The sequence below is a fragment of the Castor canadensis genome, chromosome 6, assembly GCF_047511655.1.
Source record: "Castor canadensis chromosome 6, mCasCan1.hap1v2, whole genome shotgun sequence".
NCBI classification, from domain to species: Eukaryota; Metazoa; Chordata; class Mammalia; order Rodentia; family Castoridae; genus Castor; species Castor canadensis.
In genome coordinates, this window is record NC_133391.1 from 59,786,609 (window position 1) to 59,810,271 (window position 23,663).

General features: G+C 37.8%; 1 long non-coding RNA gene across 4 annotated transcripts in view; it reads right to left on the reverse strand.

The window, feature by feature from the left end:
- The window catches only part of LOC141424113 (uncharacterized), a 365,978-nt gene that overhangs the window by 37,766 nt on the left and 304,549 nt on the right, over positions 1 to 23,663 (reverse strand). For all 4 annotated transcript variants that reach the window (XR_012448978.1, XR_012448977.1, XR_012448980.1 and 1 more), the window contains exon 3: positions 4,166 to 4,301. This is a non-coding gene — a long non-coding RNA (uncharacterized lncRNA). The remainder of the gene's footprint in view (positions 1 to 4,165; positions 4,302 to 23,663) is intronic.

Sequence of the window (23,663 nt, forward strand, 5' to 3'; positions counted from 1 at the left end):
GTGTCCAACCTGATGTTTTGATATATGATGTATGCATTGTGAAATGATTACCATAATGAAGCTAGTTAACATATTCATCACCTCAGATACTTCTACTTTTCTTGCCTTTGTTTTTATGTGTGTGGTGAAAACACTTAAGATTTGTCTTCTTAGCAAATTTCAAGTATCCAGTGCAATATTAATTGTACATTAGAATTCATGAATCTTGCATAACAGTACAGTGATTAGTATAAAAAAAGACAAAAGATAACCAGTGCTGATGAGGATGTGGAGAAAAAGTAAAGGCTAAACATTGCTGATGGGAATGTGAATTGGTTTGGCTTTTATGGAAAGCAACATGAAGATTCCTCCCCAAAGAGTAAAAAAAGAAATGTCATATGATCCATAACCCTCTTCTAGGTATATATACAAAGGAAATAAAATCTGGATCTCGAAGAGATAATCTCCCCCTTTGACTTCACTGCAGTATTACTGAAAAGAGTCGAGATATAGGAATACCTCAATGTCTACTAATGGATGAACTAATCAATGAAATTGCATTACATGTCATAGAACATCAATTTGCCTTTAAAAAGAATGAAATGCTGGTGTTTGAAATAAGCCAGACATAGAAAGACAAATACTGCATGATCTCAGCTATATGTGGAATCTAAAATAGTCAAACTTGTGGAAGCAAAGAATAGAATGGTGGTGGTTTCCAGAGGTGAGAAGAGGGGAATGAAATGTTGGTCAAAGAACACCAACTTTCCATTGTTCAAGCTGCAAGCCATTTTTAATTTTTCAGTCTAAAACAAAATGAAATTTATGATGGATTTGATAGCATACAATTAAATATTTAAATTTTACTTTATACCTAAGATCATAGACAAGGAGGTTAGCCACAATTTAAAATTTCATCACAAACCATTTTTGCCATTTTCCTCACAATAGAATAACCATCTTAACTCCCAGTGACCAATAAATTTATTGGTATAATAATAATAATAATAATAATGAAGTTCCTCTGTCCTTTTTTTAATCCAGGACAATAAAAAGAAATTAAGTAATGTATTTCACCTTTCTTTCTGTTTTTTTTTTGTTCATTTATTCACATGTGCATACATTGTTTGGATCATTTCTTCACCCTGCCCTCCTCCCCCACCCTTCCCCCCTCCCCCCTCAGTTCCAGGATGGTCCTGTTCTGCCCTTATCACTGATTTTGTTGAAGAAAAGACATAAGTATAATAAGAAAGACAAAGCATTTTTGCTAGTTAAGGATAGCTATACAGAGAGATTCCTAGCATTGCTTCCATGTACCTGTGTATTACAACCTGAACTGACTCATCTCTACCAGACCTCTTCACTACTTTCACATCACCTTCCCATAGTGACCTCTGCATTTTAGGTTACTATATTAGCTCCTCTGCAGTGGGGACATCAAATACTTTCAATTATGGCCTCTGCATTCAAGGTCTGTTGGAATTTTTCTAATTAACAAACTTTCTGTTTAAAGAAATACCACTTTTAAAATAATCTCAATAAATACTGTGCAAATCAAAAACTGATTCACAAGACCTATTGCCATAATCACTAATTTTAACAAGTCTTCTAAATATGTACTACATCAGTGCTCTTGATTATAAGGTGTTTATAATGTGGACATGATTTTGATGTAACACAACAGCTATATAAGTTTCCTGTCAGCCCAACAAAGACATTTAATGATGGTTGCATTGGACATTTCCTCAGATTGGCAGGAAGCTCTTCCAACAATGGTTCCCCATGGTGTCCATTGCATCATTTTTGATTTTGGTTTTTAGTTTTGGTTTTTTGCCAGACCTAGTTCATTTTCACTTTGAAGAAGCAGCTCTTCTATCTGGCTGCCATGAAGTCAGGTCTTCTAGTGTTTTAACACCTAGCTCCATTTTAATGATATCCAGCTTCTCATTTGTAATCTGTTCTGCGTATTTGCTATGTGCTATGTTTTTAGGATTTAATGAAGATCGTAAAGAACCTTTGTGTACAATATTCTTAGCCTGTTCTGTAAAGCTTGGGGAACCTTTCTCAAAGCCTATGGATGCAAGTGATTTTTAAACACAAAAGTTTATGAACAGACAAGTGTTGGTGGAGTGACCATAATCTATGCTTGTTTAACTCATGTCTTGTGATATGCTGTATGTGATGAGTGAGGAAGACTGGAAGTGGCACAGGTGAATCAACAGCTTCAGCAGATGTGACGATGTGCATCTGAAGTCTCTCAGGATAATACTGTTCTTCCTGGTTCTCTGAATCCCAGAAATGGTTACTTTGACTTTTATTCTCTCTAGATTGCTGTTATGTAAATCTAAGATTCCTTACATTAACTATTTTCCTGCTAGAGATACTGTACTTTCTTTCTAGACTCAATCCTAATTGAAGCAGCACCACAAGCCTCCCATTATTGTGACCACTATTTCTTTTTCCTTCAAACATAGCCTGCTTTCAGGATTTCCTTCATTGGTGCAGCATTGGTATTCATTGGTCATTTCTTTTTTAGAAAAGAAGTTATTGTCCAAGTCATATAAATTCCACAACACTGACACATCTTAAAACCAGTATCTTAACTTCTGTTCTCATACTTTCTATCTTATTGTGAATTCTGTATGTCCCTTACTATGATAGTTCCATGGGCTCCTAAGAGAGCTTGATCTGTCTCTGTGCAGCACCCAAGTGATCTTCATATAACGCAATATAATTCATGTAATATAATCTAGTCATGGTACTCCCATGCCAGCAATGATTTCCATTGTTCACACTATTTAGCCAAATTCCTGATTACAGAGCCAAAAATCTATCCATATTAGGGCCCTGGTTTTTGATCAGCCTTTTTTACTGTGCCTTTTCTTCTTATACTATTTTCTAGCCTTGCTGCAACATTGAGAACCCAAAATGGAAGGAGATTATTGTGCTAAAGATCTAGATAGCTCATATATGGGTTATCAGTACAACTCATGCCACGAAATTCATAATTACAGGCATATTAATACCTGTCTGTAATGTCTGACTCCCAAAGTCTGATCCATTCTTCTCATTTTCTTGATGTGATTTCTCTGTAAGCTCATCTGGACACAGAACCGTACACTCACCATCCATACCTCTATACCAAGTCTTCTCAGATCCAGGGTCCACACTGAACATTCTGTACTACATCCTCTAACTCAATGCAGATCATGTGTTAATTTCCTCAAAGCATTTAATCCTCCACTCAAAAGCCAACATCTTTCTCTGTACTGAAAATCAAAACATTATCTCCCTAGAAATCTGCACTTCTACTTGGAAAATGCTTTTGTCTTTCTTATCTGCTGGTGATAGCTACCCGTTTCAAAATGATATGAACTTCTCTAGAACAACGATTTTTTTTCCTTGTTTGTTACAATACCTTCAAGCTATAAGTAGTGTTGAATGAATGAAGAAGTATCTTCTTGTTCCAGCCTTGGTCACTCCTTCTCATAGATGTACTCCTATATACTGATGCACCTGTTAGGTTCCATCACTTTCCTGTATTGTGAGCTCCTTGAGGAAGTACCATGTCTTATTAACTTCTAACAGCCTTCCTCACTCAACATCAGTGTTGAAAACCATCAATTTTTTTTAATTTTTATTTTATTCATACGTGCATACAATGTTTGGGTCATTTCTCCCCCCTTCCCCCTACCCCATCGCTACCCGGCAGAAACTATCTCTAATTTTGTTGAAGAGAGAGTTTAAGCAATAATAGGAAGGAACTAGGGTTTTGGCTAGTTTAGATAAGGATAGCTATACAGGGAGTTGACTCGCATTGATTTCCATGTCTGTTACCTTCTAAGTTAATTCTTCTTGAACTAACCTTTTCTCTAGTTTCTGGTACCCTTTTCCTATTGGCCTCAGTTGCTTTAAAGTATCTGCTTTAGTTTCTCTGTGTTGAGGGCAACAAGTGCTATCTAGTTTTTTGGGTGTCTTACCTATCCTCATACCTCCCTGTGTGCTCTCACTTTATCAATTGAATAAATTGACAAATTGAAATGTTGACAATTTCAACAGAACAAATGGGCAACACTGACAAGCCTATTTCATTCATACTGTCTTTTAATTCCACCTCTTAAAAAGCACTATTTTATTTGCATTCCATGGTTCACTAAGAAATAGAAATAATTAAAGCTGCACAAACCTTGTCACTGTAAGGAACACGCCACACACCTTTCAGCAAAAGCCTTTCAGCTCATCACTATTCTTGTCTTTCTTGGTCCTTCATTGGAGAAGTGGGTCTTCAGCACACTGGCTCTCAGAAGCACCCTGGGAAACTGCTGAAAGGTGATACAGAAATTTGATTGATTGTCCTGGTGACATGATTATAAGACAAGACTCTGTGACCTGTATTAACTGCCTGTGTTTTAATAGCCTTCCTTCACAGTATACATAGTTCTTTTGTTTGGAGATCATCTATAGGGTATCATATGCCAAAAATAATCAGTTGTGTTGTCTTTCGTTCCTTTAATGAACTCTGCCATAATGTGCCATTTCCTTTCAGTTGTGAGTCCCTAGCAGTTTAGAAAATAATTCTAAAAGCAACTTTTCTAGCCATAGAAACAGTAAATTTTAACTTGAGTGTATTACTGTCTGTCAGAGTTAATCCCCATCTGGGATTTCTTCCTTGATGAATTGTTTCTATGGCCAATGAAAAGCAGAAGTTTGAACTGGATTAGCAGCAAAATACTGGTCTGTTTGCCAACATGTTTTCTAAAATTAATTTAATTATAGGTAACTTGTAAATATTTGTTGTGTATATTATTTTTCATTTTTTCTCCATATAATAAACTGGAAAGTGAAGTTCCCTAAATTCATACTGTCCGAAAGCAGCCCTAATGAACACTACAATATTTTTCAATGTTTTTAATGTCCTAGAATGTTGCTTACCATTTTTAGGTTTGCCTAACATTACTAAGATTGCCTCAGAGTTTTAAAATTTTGGTTGAATAAACCAAAAGTGGTAGTTTGTTAAAGTACCAAAACAGCAATCTTAACTTGCCTGTGTTGATTTAGGGTCATCCAAAATGCCCAATATAGACAAACATTTTCTATAACAACCTTGAATAATTACAGTGACAGCACTCTACATTGTTTTTACTTTGTCTGTTCTTTCTCAGTATGGCAGTGAAGTGGCTAATTGCTCTTCTCAGCAGCCTATTACATCCACAGTTAACTAACTGAAGTGATGATCTATAGGACTTTTCTGTACAATTAGAAATTTCAGGTATCACAAATGAAATTTGTTTCATCTCTTGAGGAGTGCAAGTGTATTACACTCAGTAAGCATACACCATGATTCATGATAAGTCAACTCTAGTATCATGGTCTTCTGGGGTCATAAGAGCACAATGGTAAATCTTTAGGGACAATCCACTTGAACTTTATTTTGTAACATTCATCACATTTATTTTTTCTTTTGAAAATGGTGTACACTTTTATGCAACATATCAAAGTCAGGGTTAAAACCAAAAACAGGCTAAAGAAGGTAGTAAATTCAGAATCCAGTTGTTCCCTTTTCATCTCTGGAGAATCCTAGAGGACATCCATGTGGTTGAGGCAATGCCCTCATAGCTTCCAGAGCCCTCATTCCCTACCACACACTTCAAAGGCCATTCCAAAGTTGGGACTCCCTCTCTCTCTAGCTCTGGCTCACCAAATTTGGGTCAAATAATCTGGCAGGGAGACAGACAAATTTCTCAGGCTCTGCCTAATTTGCTGCAAGTTGTGTGAAGGAGAAAAGCCTCTACAGAGATCATTGAAGTCATAGGAAGAAGAGGCATTGTTTAAGAAGCAGTTTGTCTTGCCTTTCTGGATAGAATATCAGTCTCCATAAATACATTGTAGCTAAAATGGTAAAGATATGAAAACTAACAGGGCAGAAAAATGAGGGTGGGAATCTGAACATAAAATGGTATTATTAAATCCTGAGATTGTCTTTTCAGGTCCCCAATACCCAACTACACAATTTCCTCCTGGATACATACAAAAGTATGAAGAACAGGTGTCTAAACAATACTTGACAATAAATGTTCACAGCAGTGCTATTCACAAAAGCCAAAAAGAGAAAACAAATGAAATGTTCAACTGATAAATGGACAAACAAAATTTGATATAGCCAAACAATGGAATACATCCATCTGTAAAAAGAATGAAGTACTAGAACATATTACACAAGAATGAGTCTTTGTACCTCTTTTCTAAGGGAAATAAGCTAGACACAAAAGGCCACATATCTTATGATTTCCTGTATATGAAACAGCCAGATTCTGTGAATCAATGGACCTAAAAGTGCTAGGTTACAGGTGGAAGAAAAACTAGGAATGACTGCTGAATGGGTACATGGCTTTCTTGGGGTGATGAAAATGTTCTGAAACTTGACAATGGTGATAATTGCACACTGTAAATTTACTGAATGCCACAAAATTACACACTTTAAAATGGTTAAAATGATAAATTTTATGTTACATGTACCACAAAAAAGTATTAGGAAGAGGAATATAATTGAAGAAAGTAGTTGTCTTCAAATGAAAATAACGTCCATCAAAAGAATCCCATTTTTCTTTGAATCTATGTCACTTGCTAAACAGGCAGTAAGCTTTTCTACCTTGAAAGCTTACTATGCTGCTCTTCATATTCTCTAGGTTCTCCGTTCTCAGTGTTCCTTCAGCCTCCAAATCAGGTGCTTTGAATAAGGCAAGTCATGTTAGTTTTGTGATGCTTTGTCACACTTGTCATTAATACAACTTCCATTTTAATTTATTCATTTAGAAAAGAGTAGGTGCTTTGGATTGTTGAAAACTATCAGTTCCTTTAAGCTACTTTTAAAAGTAACATAGTAATTATATAAATTAAAGAGGTCTAGTGTGATATTTCTATACATATATATAGCATTGTCATGAGTGTCTATTGGTTCAATTGAGTACAGAGAGACAGAACTCAGGAGACTCTTATTTCAGAGAACAGGTTTTTATTCAAACAAATTCACATGGCACTTTCCTACAGATCCTAATGCCTGTCTCTGCTACCCTAGCCAGCCAGGAGTTACTCAGACCTTCCCCCAAGTCTCGCTCAGTGCCACCGTCTTCTCAGCCGATGAGGGGGGCGTAGCTGCACCTCAGGGGATCCTCACAGCCACCTTCAGTGCAGGTCCAGTTCATGGTTCACTGGTGACACCCAGTGGTCATCAGGAGAAGGGGCATGCTCACAAGCAGTGGCTGCCTCTATGTCAGGGTCTTGGGTGGACTCTGACAGCATGGTCTCCAATGGCAAGGAGGCGAGCAAGGCTTTGGGTTCTGGCCTGAGTTTATATACACTGTGGTGATCTCACCATTTCTGTTATCCACACTGCCACCTTAGGGTTGGCTTATTAGCACATCAGCCTGTCACACTCCAGCTGACTTCTAAGTCCCAAAACACACTAGCTAATGCTTCTTATTTCAACAATTTTCCATACTTTAACACAATACAATCCATCAATACAACAACAATCTTATGTGTTTACCACACATTGGTATACTGGTTTCATTTCCTTTGGATATATGTCCAGAAGTGGGGAGCTGGACCATATCATAGACCTAGTTTTACTTTTTTGAAGAAACTCCATACTGTTCTCCATGTTTGTATGAATTTATATTCTCAAATTACTTTTAAAAGAGGGTTGAAAATGGTAGTGCCCACAATGTGCTACTACTTTGGTTTTGTGACTTAGACAGTAATCTTATGAATGACAGTGTCAGTCTAAGTCAATGAGATCTTCAGTTATCCTTTCAAAAAAAGAAAATGTGTACACCATACTCATTGCAAAATTGCTATTTATTTAATAAAGAAAAACAAGCCAGGTGTGGTGGCTCACACCTGTAATACAAGGACTCAGGATGGCAGGTTTGAGGCCAGACTGGGCTACATAGTAAGACCTCGTCTGAAGAAAAAAATCTATTTCATTGATACTTGCAGACATACTAGTCACTTCATGTAAATCAATTTGTGCTGGAAAAGATGTCTTGCTAGACTTCAACCTGCCAGGATGCATATTTTAGAGTTTGAGGTAAATTGGTAGTCTGAGCAAAAGAGTCTATTCACCATGGTCTATCATGAAAAACAACTTACTACAAAGCTCTCGCCATCTGATGTAGGAATGAGTTTCTACATAACAGATTAAAGCTTAACCAGCAATAGAAATTCAGGTAAGAGGAAGAAAGGGAAGAGGGAAAACTTTTCTCTGATGCCTCATAAAACATACTATCTAGTTTTTAAAAATGTTTCATTCAGATAGTTCACACTGCCCGGGAAAGAATAGTGCTTAAATATGGTCTCTATGTGAAGGTAATAAGACAATGAAGAAAAACAAAGTGCTGACCTCTATAGCTCAAAAATTAATGTTTGGGAAATGAGTTAAGTTTGAACATGTCCTACTTTCACTTGTGCTACTGTAACAAAATTTCTAAGCCTGGCTGATTTACAGAGACTAGAAATTTGTTTTCTCACAGTTCAAGAAGGTGGCAAGTCTGGTCAAGGCCCTGTCTCTACTCTCAATGGGCTGTCTTGTTGCTGTGTCCTCACATAGCAGAAGACAGAACAGGAGATGGTGGCTAGTTCCCTTCAGACCCTTAATGAGCTCCACCCACATGACTTCAGAAACTTTATCTTGTAATACTAGCACATTGGTGATTGAGTTACAATGTGTGAATTTTGGGGACATTCATTCCATAATAGGCAAAAAGGATCTGAGAAAGTGGGATGAGACACCAACTTTTAAGGTATAGATAAAGATAGGAAAAAAGAAAAGGGGACACTTTATCAAATAAGTGAGTCAGTGTATTAGTCACTTTCTGTTGCTGTGACAAAATACCTGAGAAAATCAGCTTCAAGTCTTAAAGGTTTATTTTGGCCTACAGTTTCAGAGGTTTCCATCCAGAGTTAGTTGACTGCATTACTTCTGGGCTTGTGCTGTGGCAGGACATCATGGCAGAGAGTATATGATGAAGCAAAGATGCCCAGAACTCATAGAAGCAGAGAGCCACGAGGAAGAGAGAGAGGATGGAAGGAAAGAAGGAGCAAGATCATACCCAAAGACATACTCCTTTCAACCAGGCCCCACTTCTTATTTCCCTCACTCCCATAGCATAATAAATCATGAGCCCATCCACGGATGATGTCAGAGCCCTTCTGACACCATTACTTCCCCAAATCCCACCTCTAAGCAGTGCTGCATTGGGGAAACCGTTCAGATTCAAACTATCATTGGCATTGTAAATGAGGACATGTCAAATTTAGAGTCCCTTAGAACAATACTAAGAAGCAAGTTTACCAAAGTGAAGGGAAAGCCCATACTAGAAGACAGTAAAAGACAAAAAATGAGGAATATAAGATGGAGTCAGAATATGAAACTCTTAGACACCCAACAGGAGTTGAGGTGTACACAAAATAAAGTGAAAAAGTAAACAGCAATTTTCTTTGAGCCTGCCTTACTATTGAAATTGTTTGACTAAGCTGATGACTTGGTTTAAGTGTGCAGTAAAAGAAAGAACATTCTAGGTTCAAGAAGAACATCTGAAAGTTGTTGGAATGAATTAACTGCGTAAAGAAGGATGAAGTCAAAAATGGGGAAGGGATGTGGATGAAGAGAAGAAATGAAACTGGAATTTTAGTCACAAGCCCCACACCAGGTGTTCCACATGTCAAGTCTAGCCATTTTCTCCAATACAATGAATAAGGAAACTATTACTGGTAAAGGTCAGAGAAAGAAGACTAATTAATGCAACATAAGCATGACACAGGAAGGGCCAAATGTGCACTTCATTCCATCTTCCTCATACAGACATGCACTTTAGGCTTAAACAGAGGAAGCATTGGAGGCAAGGAAGAGGGAGGTATGCATAACTATTAAACAGTCCCAGTCACAGGTGTGTGCCAGGGGTCAGAAGTGGAGGTCACAGGTGGGCTAGCTGCTTATTGTCTCACAATTGATCATTGCTACCTGGCAGATGGTCTGTCCGTTGTAGACTCTGCTGTTCCTCTCCTTGTGGATAGTTCCCATTGTAAAGATATTATCAGTTAGTCCTGTCCTTGCTGGAACTCAAGGTAATTACAAGGCAGAGACAGACTCAAGAGTAAAGCAGACAAATAAAATATGGAAGCAAGAATGCCAGACTTTTACTCTGCTTTCAATTCATTTGTGGCCCAAGTAAGAAGTCGGTATTTTCAGCAAAAGCAGCTGTTGTAGGAGGAGAATCAATAGGCATCTGTATCAAACAAGAGGACGTCCTAACTGATCAAGTGAAAGGAAGAGAAGTTGGCAGAGGGTCCACCTCAGATTTCTGTAATAGGAATCAGTGGGTGAGAAAAGAAATGAGGTTAATTTTGTCAATGTTAGGCTTGAGGCACTATTTGGACATCTAATTAAATGACATTCTAGGAAAAAAATATTACTTTCCCACTAACATCAATGTACTTCATAGGTTAAGCAAGATAATATGAACATGAATGTATTTTATGAATTAAATAAATATTGCTTGGATATGAAAGATTTCTTCATTGTCATTTCCAATGATAATGTTATGGGAGAAGGGGAATGATGAGGGATTCCCCCAGCTTTCCAGTTTCCATGTAAATCACAGGAACTTGAGATCCACAATGCAAGGCATTTCAAGGGGTCTCATAAAAAGAAGAGTCTCTCAAGGTAGAAGTTTATCAAGGCTTTATTTTAGTGAAACGGGATAAAATTGGGAGAGATAGAAAAAAGTGGGGGAGTACCTCATGCTTGAAATGCAGAGGTGAGAGGTAAGCTGAAAATGATGGGCTTTTTATGGGTTTATGTTTTCTGAGCTGGGGGAACACGTGAGGACATACTGTCTAGCATCCCCTAAGTATTAGAGACAACGGGTTCCAGGTGGGCCTATTACCCAGAACATGACCACAATGGGTGCTGTCTATTAATCTAAAACAGAGACGTGATTTATGTTAACACAAAACACAGGGACAGGACAAGAAGGGATTTGTAGGACTTTCATTTGCCAGGCATATGCGCTCCAATTTTTCCTGTCTCTCTTTCTCTCTCTAGTCATTTAAAAAGTTGGCACTTAACATCTCAAAGTAAAAGAAAGAGGTAGTCCCTGTATGTCTCCTTAGTCTTACAACTTAACATCTAAAGGGAGGTGAAGGGAGGGGAACTTGGTGCTCTGATTTTATTTTTCAGTTTTTACTATCTGTTGTTAATTTCTGAGTCTGCTCTTTTAATATTTATTGCACTAATTCCTTGTTGCCTCATCTATCTTTCCTGTCTCAGTAACTATTGTACTTATTACAAAGAAGCCTCACTGTAGGTAGGCTGATACGTATCACATTGGGGATAAAAGTTAAAAACATTATAAGGTCTGGAGGCTTGGCTCAAGTGGCAGAGTGCCTTCCTAGCAAGCAGGAAGCCCTGAGTTCAAAGCCCAGTACTACAAAAAAAAAAAAAAAAAGCATATGTGGAAACACAGCATCATAATCACACCTAAAAATTAGTAACAACTTCTTAGCAACATCCCTTGCTTAGATTTCCCTGTTTTATCATATTCTTTTTAAATTGTTGATCTATTCCAATCAAAATGCAAAGTGCATGTATAGCAAAAAAGGAGTGTGTGTGTGTGTGTGTGTGTGTGTGTGTGTGTGTGTGTTTTCCAGGTAATGAGGCAAGATAAAGAAAAACAAGAGGTTCAATCTCCAAAATTCAAGAAAGAATAAATGTTGAAATCTCAACAAGGGATTTAGATTTATATATGTGAGTAAAGGTTGAGTTTTCCTTGTCATAGAAGTTGATTTTAACCCCAATTAAATTCAATATTTAGACATGATGGCAACCTGATGCATTTCAACTTTTTAACTATGGCTGCTAGTGACACACACAGTCAGACAAAAAAGTTAGATGGCTGATGGCATGCATCATGGTGTACAAAGCAATGGTTTCATTTTCATGCGAAACAAAAATAATGATTTTTTAGGAGATTTTTTTATTTGTTGTTTGTTTAAGCCAGGATTTCTTTGTAATACAATAGTACCTGATTAGAGAAAATTACTCTGTTGATTTGCTCAGAGAGAGGGCAAATAAAGCCAATTGTCCTTAGCTTTGAGAAGTAAATTAAAACAGCTAACTGCTATAGAGACTAAGATGAGGCCTTGGGTGAAGTAGTGGCTAAGAACATCAATAGTCTCTAATTTTCACGTGGATAACAAGATTTAATTTAAAGCTTACAGAAGAACAAAGTTGTTTTGCAAGGAACTTCACCTAGATGTAGGTTATCTTCCTGAAAAACGATTCATTTCAGACTTTCCTGTCTCATTAATTAATACTCATAAAGCATGCTGGGGATGTGGCTCAAGTGGTGGAGTACTTGACCAGCAGCACAAGACCTGGGTTCAATCCCCAGGGCCACAAAGACACAAACAACACACAGCCAAAAATAAAACTCCTAAACCACTACAGAGATGCTACAACCAGTTAGTACAGGTTTTAAAGTACACTGACATTTCTGTCAGGTCACTGAAATGAATTCTCTGGAACGTTATCTAAAAATGTGCATATTTTTGTACATGCACAAAAATATGAGTGTCTTTTTCTTAGTTTGTAACATATTCATAATATAAATGAGCATAAATGTTTTAGGATGGAAATAGAAATAAATACCATTAGTGACTTGACAAAATGACTTTATTCAGTTTGAAAATACAATAGCATTTAGATGAATTAGGTATTCCACAGTAAGCCAGAAAAATACAATGCAGATAGTGAATGTAAGGTCCCAACCTAAATTAGCCTAATCTACTCCATTTTGTAAAGGACTCCATCTTGTCTAGCAAGAAGGTTCTTTTACTTTGTTTTGCAGAAACTGTTTTTCTGAACTCAAGCAGAACCCCACTTTCATCTTGTTGACAGCATATTTGATCTCATGACCTTACACAAAAGATTGTAAAGGTAACAAACAAAACCACCTTGGCAAAACATCGAAAAACTGACCAACCCAGCCTTCCTAAAACAGCTAGCTAAACCAAAAAAAAAAAAAAAAAGACATCAGCAGTATATTCCTTCTACATCTTAAATGTTTAAAAATCCCTCCCTAACCTCATTCTGGGTGGATATGATCAGCTCCTTTCCTTGTTGGAAAGTGACTAAATCTTTGCTTCAATTCTTGCTTTTCTTTTCTTCTTCTTTTTTTTAGATTTCCAAAGGTATTTAATTCAAAGCAGGTATGTGTACAGGATGAAGATATTTTGCAGCCAGGTTTCTTTGTTTGTTTGTTTGTTTGTTTGTTTATTCATATGTGCATACAATGTTTGGGTCATTTCTCCCCCCACCCGCCCCACCTTCTAGGCAGAAACTGTTTTGCCCTTATCTCTAATTTTGTTGAAGAGAGAGAATAAACAATAATAAGAAGGACCAGGGGTTTTTGCTAGTTGAGATAAGGATAGCTGTATAGGGAGATTCTTCGCATTGCTTTCATGTACAAATGTGTTACATTCTACGTTGATTCTTCTCAAACTGACCTTTTCTCTTGTTCTTGGTCCCCTTCTCATATTGGCCTCTGTCACTTTAAAGTTTCTGCATTAGTTCCTTTGCATTGAGGACATCAACTACTATCATGTTTTTGGGTTTCTTACCTATCCTCATACCTCCCTTGTGTGCTTTCACCTTATCATGTGACCAAAGTTCAGTCTCCTTGCTGTATTTACCCTTGATCTAATGTCCACGTATGAGGGAGAACATACGATTTTTGGTCTTTTGGGCCAGGCTAACCTCACTCAGAATTATGTTCTTCAGTTCCATCCATTTACTTGCTAATGATAACATTTCATCCTCTTCATGGCTGCATAAAATTCCATTGTGTATAGATACCACATTTTCTTAATCCATTTGTCAGTAGTGGGGCATCTTGGCTGTTTCCATAACTTGGCTATTTGAATAGTGTTGCAATAAACATGGGTGTGCAGGTGCCTCTGGAGTAACCTGAGTCACATTCTTTTGGGTATATCCCCAAGAGTGGTATTGCTGGATCATACGGTAGATCGATGTTTAGATTTTTAAGAAGCCTCCAAATTTTTTTCCAGAGTGGTTGTACCAGTTTGCATTCCCACCAGCAGTATAAAAGGGTTCCTTTATCCCTGCATCCTCGCCAACACCTGTTGTTCGTGGTGTTGCTGATGATGGCTATTCTAACAGGGGTGAGGTGGAATCTTAGTGTGGTTTTAATTAGCATTTCCTTTATTGCTAGAGATGGTAAGCATTTTTTCATGTGTTTTTTGGCCATTTGAACTTCTTCTTTTGAGAAAGCCTCCAATACTATTTTAAGAGATGCTAGCAACAAACTTTTAATGATTGTTTTGGATAATTACCACAAATGTTTTGGTTCCTGAAGATTGAACACCCATGCCCTTTGCTAGTACAGGTGAAATGATAATTGCAGGACTGAGCAGAGAGGAAGTCACAGAATCACAGATCAGTATCTCGGGAACTGGCTGCCTTGGTTTTAGGCCAAGGCACGGAGATCAATGTCCTGATAAAGAACACGACATCAGTATTTCCAAATGCAGTATGAGAGACAGCGCCTGAAAGGGAGAACCTGTGTTAAGTGTCTGGGTCTGCAGTGGTAGCAAGAGGGAAGGGTAAGTGCTTCCCAAGGCTGACTCCCTGGGTTTGCTGCACAAAACCACAGAAATGAAAACAGAACACACACCCCAGAAAAGAAAATTTTGGCTATCTTTTCCCATTGCGTGATCAGGGAGATGGTCTCCTTCACGTTCTTCTTCTAAAAATATCATTTTGCTTGTATGAATTTAAATTTGGCTCTTCATTAAGAAGCCATTTGTTTTATGTACAGGTATAATTTCAGTATTTTTTTTCCTCATCAATCTAACAAATTTAAATGATTCTTAAAAAAAAAAAAAGACAATTGCAATACAGAGTTTGAACTCAACTCCAGTGAAATAAAAGGCAGGCAGGTTTTAAAATGCTGTGGTGAGCTTGCAGAAAACTCCCAGAAGACATGAGGATGGAAGGTTTGTCAAGGTGATGAAGCTATCTGTATTTGCTAATTGGCTCCTCCTCCCACAGACTGAAAAACAGGGGCTTGCTATATTCCTGATGATTTCATGTAAAAGGAAAGGCTCCCAGGTTCCACAGAAATGTACTCCAGACCTGTAAATCCTAGCAAGAAGCTGGGAGATTTACATCTCAGAGAGGCAGAGAAAGAATTTATGATGGAAAGCTTTCTTAAGTAAATGCTCTAGGAAAAAGGAAGTTAGAAGCCAATAGTCAAGAATTTTGTCTAAAATTTAGTGGAGCAGAGGAGACTCATAAGGAAGGTTGTTTTGGTGAATCTATCTTAAGAGACATCTGATTTAGAACCTTGATGCTGGGACTGGGGTGTGGCTTAAGTGGTAGAGCGCTTGTCTAGCAAGTGCAAGGTCCTGAGTTCAAACCCCAGTGCCATCAAAAACCAAATCAAATTCTTTGTAAGAACATGCTCCCGATTATCCCCATGTACAAAAGTGTCTTCCTGTTTAAGTTGCCTCTTATTCTCAATTTTCCTTCATTATCATTACTGATGTTACATCAATAAAAATTCACTTAAGCTACCAAGCAATCTTTTAAAATCCAAATATTTTTAAGATCGATTATTATTCACAAATTAGGAAAGCGACAAGTACTTCATCAATATGAGCATAAAATACAAGTTAGTTCTCAAAAGACTTGGTGAGAAGAGATACAGTGATTAAGAGAAGGATCCCAGAACTTGTTCAAATTTGTCTGCATCTCCTGTTCCTGTTAGCTAAATGACTTGGTGAAAGTTATTTACAGCACATTCTTTAGAAGACAGATACACAGGCTTACTTGCAAGTTTAAGTAAGTTAACATTATCAAATGCTTAGAAAGGACCTGGTGGATAGTGCTATCTATTTCTATTGGTTTCAGGAGGCTAAATGTTTAAAATACCTTTCTAAAAGTAGATAAACAGAAACTTTTCAAATGTATGTGAAGTTGAAATCAGATTCAAAATGCTTTGCAATTTTGCCTTTGCTCTTTGGAGGCGGCAAGTCCAACTCTCCTTGTCACAAATGTTGTAAATTTATGTAATCAAGAGACTCAGCCTGAAGTAAAATGATCCTATTCCTTTTGGCTTTCCAAACAGGGCACTGATTCTCATAAGGCCAGCAGAGGAAAATTTTCCTTTTGCTGAAGCATTTGAAATTTGTGATTAGAAGTTAGCAGTAGTTCTAAATCTGTTGTAGAGAAACTGATTGAGGCATGCTAGCAATGGTGGTTATGATAAAACCCCTCATGGTTATACAGTCTGATGGTTCTGAGAAGTCTGTTCACACCCACTGCCCTGCCTCACATAGACGAACCCACAATAACATGACATTGATATTTTTAGGATCCAAATTTATCTGATAAAACAAAAGGATTCCCCTAATAGGAGCTCAGGAACTGACTACAGTAAAAATGGACAATCTATATCCTTAGGTATTGTATATTCTGTGGTGGAAAAAATATTGAAGATACCTAACAAGATTTTTCAAATCTTAAAGATTTTCATTCTCCTAAACACCTATATATGATGGAGAAGATATGGAAGATATCCATTTTAGAAGTTTACCTAGAGAGAAAGAAGAAAGAGGGCACTCTCAGGAGACCAGAGGTCACTGCAGAAGGGGCACCTAGGCATCTGTAGTGACAAGGAGCTTTATTACAAAGAGCTAATGGAAAGTGAACAGGGATGGCTTTTGAGCATCACCCTCACTGAAACAGGGAGAGGGCTAGAGCATTTGTTATCTCTGTCAACAACATTGGTTATGAGTTGTGTGATACAAAAAGTTCTCCCCTTAAGAAACCTGTATCTGAAAGTAAGACCACATGCAGGCATGACAATTAGATCTTTACTACCCACATGGTTTTAAAACTTCAAATTAACTAATTAATTTAAACCAGCTGTCCTGGATTGAGTAAGCAGCCAGGTCCTGACCTTCTCACTCTAGCCTCATTGAATCACTACACAGAATATCCCCAAAACACTTGCAACCCACCAAATAAAGAAGAGGAAACAAAGATCCATCAAGTACAGTGAAAAAACCAATAGCATGTAAGCCTTCAAACTGCTAGTGCCATCATTATCAGACACAAGCTATGAAATCCAGCGAGGTTAATGCTTGTAAAGATATAACTGGAAAAAAACCCAGTAACATAAGCAACTAATGAGACACCACCAAGACAAATAAGCAGGGAGTGGTGATTCACATCTGTAATCCCAGCTACACTGGAGGCAGAAGTGGGAGAATTTTAGTCCAGTTAAAACAAAGCCCACAGTATCATCAAACTGTTGAGAAGAATAAAAATTAACATAGAATTACATATGTAATGGGACAATGTTTAAAAAGGAATGCATATTGCATGAATTTGACCAACAACAGAACAGCCAAAGGATATATTTAAAAGAGAAGTAAGGTTATGCCAGAAAGAAGGTCTGAGAAGAAAATCATGATAAGAATAGAAAATGGCAAAAGCAAGCCTTACTCTAAATAAATATAGTCTGCTTAACATAAAAATAAAGCTGCTGTTCTCAGAAATACTAGATATCCTGATACTCCAAGTGAAAACTATAAAATGCCAGGAAAAATATATTTTATAGACTTTGCATGTACATTAATGAAATGCAAAGGATCTCAGAGGCCAAAAAAATGAGTAAAAGGAAAATCAAGATTCTTGAGAGGAAAACTGGGGGCAGTGGGCCCAGTCAAAACCATAGACTGCATTTTGAAGAAGGACAGGGAGGAAGGGGAGAAGAAGGGGGGAGAATATGCAACAGAAAACATGTGCTCTGCCGGCATGTGGTCAAAAAACTCCTAAAGTATTTATTACATGGCTCTTTTATTTTTCTTTATTCCTATGTGCATACAATGTTTGGGTCATTTATCCTCCCTGCCCCCCACCCTCTCCCTATACCCTTACCCCCCTTGCTTCCAGGCAGAACCTGTCCCGCCCTTTCCTCCATTTTGTTGAAGAGAAGACATAAGCAATAATAACAAAGACAAAGCATTTTTGCTAGTTGAGATAAGGATAGCTGTACAGAGAGATTCCTAGCATTGTTTCCATGCACAAGTGTATTACAACCTGAATTGATTCATCTCTACCAGGCCTCTTCACTACTTCCCGGTCACCTTCCCATAGTGACCTCTGTCGTTTTAAGGTTACTGTATTAGCTCCTCTACAGTGGGGACATCAAACACTTTCATGTTTCGGTTTCCTACCTATCCCCATTCCTCCCGTATGTGCTCTGCCCTTAGCGTGTGACCCATGTCTAATAATATAACTGCATTGGTTTTTAATCTGAGGTCCACATATGACAGGGAAAATATGAATTTTTGGCCTTCTGAGCCTGGGTAACTTCATTTAAGATGATGTTCTCCAGTTCCATCCATTTACTTCAGAATGATAAGATTTCATTCTTCTTCATGGTTGAGTAAAATTCCACTGTGTATAAATACCACATTTTCTTAATCCATTCATCAATACTGGGGGGCATCTTGGTTGTTTCCATAACTTGGCTATTGTGAATAGCACTGCAATAAACATGGGTGTGCAGGTGCCTCTGGAGTAATCTGTGTCATATTCCTTCAGGTATATCCTTAGGAGTGGGATTGCTGGATCATATGGCAGATCTATGTTTAGTTTTTTAAGAAGCCTCCATATTATTTTCCAGAGTGGTTGCACTAGCTTGCATTCCCACCAGCAGTGTACAAGGGGTCCTTTTTCCCCACATCCTCACCAACACCTGTTGTTGGTGGTGTTTTTGAGGATAGCTATTCTAACAAGGGTGAGGTGGAATCTTAGTGTAGTTTTGATTTGCATTTCCTTTATGGCCAGAGAGGGCAAGCATTTGTTCATGTATTTTTTGGCCATTTGAATTTCTTTTTTCAAAAAGTTCTGTTTAGTTCAGTTGCCCATTTCTTTATGGGTGGATTGATTTTGGGAGAGTCTAGTTTCTTAAGTTCCCTATATATTCTGGTTATCAATCCTTTTTCTGATGTACAGCTGGCAAATATTTTCTCCCACTCTGTGGGTGGTCTCTTCAATTTAGAGACCATTTCTTTTGTTGTCCAGAAGCTTTTCAATTTTATGTAGTCCCATTTGTCCATCCTTTCTCTTAGTTGCTGAGCTTCTGGGGCTGTATTGAGGAAGTTCTTGCCTATACCTGTACTAACTTCAGAGTTTTGGGTCTGATATTAAGGTCTTTGATACATTTTGAGTTGATACTAGTACAGGATGATAACAATCTAGTTTCAGTTTTCTGCAGGCAGATAACCACTTTTCCCAGCAACATTTGTTGAAGAGGCTGTCTTTTCCTTACTGTATGTTTTTGGCACCTTTTTCAAAAATAAGTTGGGTATACATGGGTGGATTCATATCCAGGTCCTCTATTTTGTTCCACTGGTCTTCATGTATGTTTTTGTGCCAGTACCATGCTGTTTTTGTTGCTATTGCTTTGTAATATAGTTTGAAGTCAGGTATTGTGATACCTCCAGCATTGCTCTTTTTGCTGACTATTGCCTTGGCTATTCGTGGTCTTTTGTGTTTCCAAATGAACTTTAGGGTAGATTTTTCCATCTCTGTGATGAATGCCATTGGGATTTTGGTGGTTTTATGTTGAACATGTAGTTGTTTGGGTAGTATAGCCATTTTTACTATGTTGATTCTACCAATCCATGAGCATGGGAGAATGGGAGATCTTTCCACTTTCTGTAGTCTTCCTCAATCTCTTTCTTCAGGGGTTTGTAGTCTCCTTGTAGTTGTCATTCACATCCTTTTTTAAGTTTACTTCTAGGTATTTTTTTTTTTTCAGGCTATTGTAAATTGAATTGTTTCCATATATTCATTCTCAATTTGTTTGTTGTTGGTGTATAGAAAAGCTAATGATTTTTGTAAGTTGATTTTGTACCCTGCTACATTGCTGAAGCTATTTTTGGTGTCTTAAAATTTCTTGAGTGCCTATCATGTTTTGGTTAACTGTGTCTAGTATCATCTCCATGAAATTCTTCATGATTACTTGCAGGATTTCTTCTTTGAGATTGTTCTTGTGGACATAATTGGGTTCCTTGGAGTCATTTATCTCTGTTTTGTTGGAATCCAGAACTGAGCATCCATTTTCTTCATTTCCCTCTGAATCCTGTATTAAATTATTTTGGTGAGGGGGGGTGAATGATATCCCTCCCTTTTTCTTCTTCCCATCACTCCACTTGCTACTGTGCAACTATTTCTTCATAGGCTAGTTGGTGGTTTCAGTCATCTTTTTCTTTCCATTGATTTAATTTTTTTGTGGCTGTCTTGGGTTTTTAGCTAAGGTGGTGAGCTATTTCTGTCCCTGGTCTGGGTGTAACTTAGTATTAACTAATTCACAGGTTTAATACCCAACCAATAGTTTATGTTTATATAAAAGATCCCCTGGTGGTAATATCTATGTATAAGCAGTGGGAGTTGGGGGGGATTAATGTTTGTAATGCTAGCTATAGAAATTTGGGGAGTTGGATAGGGTGGTACTAAAGGTGGAGATGGAAAGTGGTGTGGGTGAGTGGGGAAAGCAGTGTGGGGGCTGCTGTTTTTGTGGTTCTTGTGTGTGGTTGAGTATATTTCTGTTGTTGTAGAAGAGGGTGTTTGTGTTAGGGATGCAGGGGCTTGGGGTTGTGTAAAGTTGGTATAATTGGTTGTTCCATGGGTGATGAGTGTGAAGGAGGGAGGGGTAGTCTGGTGACAGGTTAGGGGAGACTGGGAGGGGAAGGTGAGGGCTGGGGGTAGAGAGTGGGTGAGAGGGGGCAGAATAAGTTGTGGGATAGGGGAGTAATGGGTTTTAGCACAGGAGAAGCATGGAGAGTGAAGGGGGTGAGAGTAGGGATGAGGGGTGATGATAATTAAATTGATAGTATAGAAAAAGAAAAGAAAAAGAGAAAAAAAAAGGATGATAGGTTAAAAATAAAAACAAAAAACCCACAACAATAAAATTAACCACCACCACAACAACAGCAACAAAAGCCCAAAGAAATCAATGGGGAGAGATGAACAAACAAACAAGAAACAAAATAAAACAAACAAACAAAAAACCTCCAGGTTGGGTATTGCTCACTTGCTCAGGAGATGAGTTTTGTGATCTGCTACCTGCTCTGCATCAGGCAATGGCTTATTACCTGCCCACTGTTGGCCTTCTTGCTTTTCCAGTGTTGTTTACTGATAGTTCTTGGAGATTAGCTCTTTGCCTTCCCCACTTCTTCGGTGCTCTTATTGCAATCCCACCTTTTCTGCTATGTGCTAGTTTTCAGTTCATTGTTTATTGTTCAGTTGCTTTGTTGTTTTTTTTTTTTTTTGCTGGAGGGGAGGGTTAGTCTGCCCAGGGGGCTATGCTGGTTTATCAAAGGGGTGGCTGGGGGAATACCATGTGATGCTTGGCACTCACTGTTTGGTTTGCCGAATGTCTCACAGGCAGGTTTGGAGCAGGTTGCGGCAGCGTCAGCAGCAGCCTACCTGTTTTCTCAGTGTAATGTGGCTTAGAGAAGCTTTCTAAGGGCTAAGGGTTCAGGGTGTTGACGTTTTGATTCTGCTTGGTGCTTTATTTCTGCCAAGTGTAGCTCCAGCATCTCAGCAATATTTTGGAGTCACAGAGCTCACGCTGTCTGGTTCTGTACCCTAGTCGCCATCTTGAATCTTCTATTACATGGCTCTTGACAGAAAGAAAGATTGCTATCTCCTGCCCCATGGAACCTGGAAGATAAGCAGAACACCAGGTTTGGTGTTCTCCTTCAGAAGAGTTTCCCAGTTTAATGCTCACGAGTTGATTTTTCCCAACCTCCTAGGGCCTCAAGGTAAGGAGAAAAGTCCAGATCCCACCTCAACTGTAGAGTCTCTTAGGAGAGCCCCAATCCAAAAGATCAGAGTAAGAAAGTCTTGGAAACACAAAGTCAGGAACTATGGGGAAAAAATCCCCCTTAAGGATTTGTGACATCAAGTTGGCTCTCAGGTAAATTTGCACCTTGAATCCACATAACCTGAAAGATATGAAAAACTTTAAGAGACCTCAGTATCCTGGAAGTGCCCTGCTGTTGGTGCTCAACCTGTCCCTACCCAAGCCTAGCCTTTACAATGGATCGGAGGTGCTGCACACATTTCTTCATTATGTATATGAGGCTACTTATTCCCAGATGATATCACCTGCAACTGTCTCACCTTCTAGAAAGACCATTAGATATATTGAAATAAATAAAATCTCCAGATATTCTGGTAAAAACATTATGTACTTGAGTACTTGGGTTTTTGTGTATTGTATATTACAGAACTGATGGTGTTGGGGAGTAAGAAACTCTACTCTCTTATCCTACTCTGCCCCAAATTCCTGCCCAACCATGACATAAATGATGTGTCCTTAGGTGGTTGTGGCAACATCAATCATTGATAATTCATCATTGGGAACAGAAACAATTCATAGACACTCAAAATGTAGGAATATATTTATGACAAGGAATTAAGATGAAAAAAGCAAATTGTATCTTGCTTTTATCCTAATACACAGAATTGAGTAAAGGGTTTTTAAAAATCTTCATTGTGAGGCTTCTATAGCTGCATTAGGTCACACAGTTAAGCCTGTTTCTAGCAGGGCCCAGCTTAAAGATGCTACATCCCCAAGACACATGGTCTCAGTCTTTATCATGGGCCCTCCCCTTGCATTTCCCATGGAATTCTTCCATGTGCAGATCACAACCTTGAGTATATATCAATGCTAAGGAAACAAAAGAAAAGTGATTTAACTTTTACTCATCCCTAGATAAAACTGTTATTTAGCTTTCTATTCAGCATCTTATATTTCAAGAATTTAGCATTCACTTCCTCTAGAAAAGGAATAGTGTATAGCTAATAGGTAAATGATGTTATATGTATCAACTATAAATGTATATACCAAAATAACTACATATTCAAGAATTCTGCCCTTTGGAAAAGTCAATAAGCTTGAAATGTTGCTTTCTTCTTTCAAATGTCTGTCTTTAAAATGATAACAGTATTATTAGTGTTTCTGAATGTCAAGAGTAGGCTTTTCTGCAGTTAATAGGAAAAATATGTTTTCACACTGTATTGGCAGAGTTGTTTATAATAATTTTCAATAATTCAAGAGTTATTGCTAGTAAATAATGTTCAAAAATGTAAATATCACCTTTGTTCACACTTATTTGTTCTCAATACAATATAGAGACAATGACACTATATTACCACAGAAATCATTTAGCAATGCATTGCCTTAAGTATTGCATTACAATAATATAATGCATTTTTGCTGTTGTATTTCTTCTTTTTATTTTCTTAACATAAATATTAAATTAAATATCTATGACAACAAAGACATTCCCTAAGGAAAACTGAACTCAGCAAAAAGAAAATTTATACTCTAAGAAGTCAAATAATGAAATCCTTTGCTTTGTTTACATGTCAGGGACATGGTATGTGCCACTCATAATAATAAGTGATAGCAATAGAGAAAAAGTCCAAGCCCCTTTCTTAGCCTCAAGGAAGCAGTAGACTAGCAGTCACTGGAAATTAAATAAAAAACTGAAATAGTAAATCAAGTATGTAACCT